This window comes from Marmota marmota, unplaced genomic scaffold (assembly GCF_001458135.2).
Source record: "Marmota marmota marmota unplaced genomic scaffold, marMar, whole genome shotgun sequence".
Taxonomy (NCBI): Eukaryota; Metazoa; Chordata; class Mammalia; order Rodentia; family Sciuridae; genus Marmota; species Marmota marmota.
Window position 1 is genome coordinate 1722536 of NW_026000037.1, and position 4518 is coordinate 1727053.

Genomic DNA, 4518 nt, shown 5'->3' on the forward strand with positions numbered 1-4518 from the left:
GAGGAGGACACCACGGCAGAGGCACATGGCTGAGCAAAGCTGCTCACCCCAGACACTGAAAAAGAGGAAGTGGGGCAGGGGGGAGAGGACAGAGCTGGGGACAAATGTGACCTTTAAGGCCATTTCCCCAAGCAGGTCCCAACTCCTAAGTTCCCACTACCTTCAGATAGACCATTAAATGATGAGTCCATCAGTGGATGAATTGATCCACTGATGAGGGTAGAACTCACGAACCAGCCACCTTCCGAAGGCTTTGCCTCCAGACACTGCTGCACTGAGGACCAAGCCAAACACAGGAACTTTGGGCTCCAGATACAAACAACTCCTTCTCCATTTACTGAGATCCACTTTCAGCAATGTTGTATAGTTTTTAGTTGAGAGGTCTTGCTTGTCTTTTATTAAACATGTTACTAAGCATTTCATATTTCGAGACAATCATGAATGGGATTTAAATTTTTTTTTCATTTTCTGGTTTTATGTTGGTGTACACAGAATTAATTTTGTATACTGACATTATATATTGATAAATTTACTTATCAGTTCTAGGAGGTTTTTAGATTTCATGGACTTTCTATGCGCAGTAACAATTTAACTGCTTCCTTTCCAATATTTTTTACATCCTTTTGTTTTTTTTTCTAAGAGAGAAAGAGAGAGAGAATTTTTTAAGATTTATTTTTTTAGTTTTTGGCAGACACAACATCTTTGTCTGTATGTGGTGCTGAGGATCGAACCCAGGCCACACGCATGCCAGGCGAGCACGCTACCGCTTGAGCCACATCCCCAGCACTTCCTTTTGTTCTTAACTACACATTTTTGGACTTGGGTAAAACTGATGATAGTAAGATCCTTGTTCTCTTAGTGGAAAGATTTTATATGTCACCATTAAGTTTAAAGTCAGTAACAGGCTTTTAAACTTACCCTGTTAGAATGCAGAAGTTTTCTTCTCTTTTTAGTTTGCAAATATTTTTGTTGTTGTTAAATTATGGGTTGGTGCTAAATTTTGTCAAATGCCCTCTCTGCGTCTACTAAAATAATGATTTTTCTGTATTCTATTAATATAGTAGATAACTTGAATTTTTAATATTAAATGACTCATAATTTGCATGAACCATAGTTCATAGTGAAGTAGTAAGCTTTTACATGTTGCTGGATAAAGCTGACCTTTTAAATTACTTTTTCCATCTATGTTGGTGAAAGACATCAACCTCTAGTTTTCTCTTCATGAAGATTTCTCCCTGCCTTTGTAGTCGATGTTATATTGATCTTGTAAAATGAATTTGGAAGTATTCCCTCATCCTGTGTTTTCTGAAAGAGTTTGTGTAACTTGATCTCATTTTTTTCATAAGCTCTCAATAGAATTCACCAGGAAATCCACCTGGGCCTAGAGAGTTCCTTGTGAAACTTTTTTTTTTTTTTTTTCCATACAGTGCTGGGAATCAAATCCAGGATTTCACACCTTAGCCAAGAACTCTACCACTGAGCTACAGAGACCATTTTTACAACTATGGGTTATACTCCTTCAATAGACACAGGATCTTCAGGTGTTCTCTTCCTTCTGATGTCAACTTTGGTAAATTTATCTTTTAAAGAATCTGTCCATGTTATATAATGTATTTGTTTACTGATATAAATGTATTAAAATGATATTATTTTTATAATCAAATGCCTGTGGGATAATGATCTTTTATTCACACTGTTTACCTATATTTTCCTTTTTAATTCACCTGTCTTGCTTGAGATTTGTTAATTTTATTAATCCTTTCAAAGAACAAATTTTGAGTTTAATTTTCTGTACTAGTCATTTTTCTTATTCATGGATTTTTTTCACTTTTCATTATTATTTTCTTCCTTCTACCTGCTTCAGGTTTATTTTACTCTTCTTTTTTTTTTAGCTTCTTGTGATGAAGTCTTAGGTAATTGATGTCATACCTTTTTTTTAATCAAATGTAAGTATTTAATGCTAAAAAATTTTCTCTACCTGCTGCTTTAGCTGCATTTCACAGTTTTGAAGTGTGTTTTGTCATTATTAATTTAAGAGATTTTTCTAATATCTCTTGCAATTTCTTCATTGACTCATAAGTTATTTGGAAAGCTATTTCTTAATCTTTCAAATAGTTGTAGATTGTCTAGATGTCTTAATATTAATAATTCCTAGTTTCATTTAATTGTTAAAAAGGCACATTCTCGGAGCTGGGGTTGTGGTTCAGCAGTAGAGCGCTCGCCTCGCACGTGTGGGACCCCGGGTTCGATCCTCAGCACCACATAAAAATGAATAAGTAAAATAAAGGTATTGTGTCCAACTACAACTAAAAAATAAACATTTTTTAAAAGGCACATACTCTAAGATTTTGAAAAACTTTTTTGAGATTTATTTCAAGACTGAGAAAATATGGCCTACGTTGATGAAGGTTCCCTGTACACTTAAAAAGAGTGCTTTTTGGAGTCGCTGTGTGGTGTCCCATGCAGAATGTGAGCTCGTTGACAGTGTCGTGCATCTTCTTCCCACTTGGTGATCTTTGAACAGGGTCTGTCACTTCTGAGAGGACTGGATTTGCTGACATCTCCAGTGGTGACTGTGGATTGTGTGCTGTTTCCCTATTTTGTCAGGGTCCCTTTGTGCACTTCAAAGCTCTGCACTAGACAACTTCCAGGCCTTCCTGATGGAGCAAGTGTGTGGCTGTGAAATGTCCCTGTCATGCCAATGCTGCTGGCCTAGGGTCCACTTGGTCTGAGGGTGACCTTGATACACGCCTCCTTGCGCTTGTTTTCATCACCTCCTCTCCCCCCACCCCCGTCCTTTTGAACCCCGCTGTCTCTCTATTTAAAGTGTCTCTTGCAGAAAACATGGCTGTGCCCTGTGTTTTCCGCAGTCCTCTCTGCTGTCTCCTGGAGGATTCAGTTGATGTTCCTTTGACATAATGAGTCCTGAGGTTGGATCTAGTCTCTCATCTTCTTCGGCAGGCCATCTGCCTTTTGTTTGTGCTCCTTATTCCCTACCTTATTTTGGTTAATTTAATGTTTCTATTAGTGAACCTTAATCCCCTAATTTTAACTATTTCCTTTTAAAGTTCTTAATATATCATAGTTGGTGTGGATTTAACGTGGATTTAACTTCACATTAGATTCAAAAACCACCACTCCCTCTTGTATGCTGTTACATATTTTCATAATCTTCTCAACAAGGTGTTATGATTTTTGTATAAACAAATACTTGAAGGAAGTTGAGAGAAGGAGAAAACATGATTTTTACATTTACTCACATATCCACCGTTTTCAATTGTCTTCATTTTTTCTTTCTTCTTTTTTCTAGAAAAAAAAAGTGTAACTAAAAGCTCAGTCCTCGTCCTTGACACCAATCCACTAATGAAGACAAGGTCCTGAGAAAAAGGAAAAAATGGTCTATTTCTTTGCTAGCAAAGGAGACTCCTGTCCCAAAGGCTGTGTTTCTGCCTATCTGCAGGAACAGGGCCTTTTATAGAGCTGATTCAGAGAGAAATGAGATTAGGGAGGAAAGATCAGGAAAGAGAAGATCAGGGAGGAGAATTTCAGGGAAAAGAAGATTGGGAAAAAAAAAAAAATGCAAGTTTCCAAGCCACAAGGGATCTGGTCAAAGCATCCAGTGGAGCCCTGTTACACAGGGAAAAGGCAGTGTCATGGCTTCGCTAGCAAAGGAGACACCCAGGAGACTCCTGACCCATCAGGGGAACAGAGGGGTTCTCTGGGTGTCTCTGGGTGGAGCTGTAGTGCGCTCACTAATGTGGAGGTGGTCATTTCTTAGATCTCCTGGGGCACCCCAAGTCTGACTGCTTCACTTGTGTGGTGGGAGTGCGCTCCGAGAACTCTGCCTGGGGTGGCAGGAAAGGTGCCTGCTTCCCTGAGATGAGGGAGGGAGACGAAGTCACAGGGCAGAGCAGCAAGCACGAGATGGACACGGTCACAGTCCCCACTGTCAGTCTCTACACTTCTCCATGTCTGCGGGACAATGGGTGACCGCCTGTCCAACTGCTTCCTGCTGAGAGAGGGTGGAGTGTGGGAAGTGACCTGAAGTCCTTGTTCCCTGTCAGGTGGGCGTGGAGAGTTAGGGGTATCCACATCACCGCTGTCCAAGAGAGAGGGCAAAGGGACAGATGGCCTGTTAGAGGATGAACGGCTGATCCAAAGGGAAATGTAATGTAACGCCTCCAGGATGCGTCCCCCTCGCCACCTGTTGCCAAGGTTACAGCCCTAGGGATTGCTCCTCCAGCGAGGAGTTACTCCTTGGGCAGTTCCTCTCCTGCCCTTGGTCACTCCATCTTTTGGTCACATAGGCACAGTAGGGGGAGGGGACATGAGAAGAAAGGAAACCTGAAATCTACAAAAGGGAACAGACTCTCACTTCCTCAGACTCTAGCTTTGGACCCCTTCCTCTATGGAGGAGTCTCTCTCTCTCTCTCTCTCTCTCTCTCTCTCTCTCTCTCTCCCTCTCTCCCTCCCTCCCTCTCCCCCCTCTCCCTCTCCCTCTCTCCCCCCTCTCCCCCC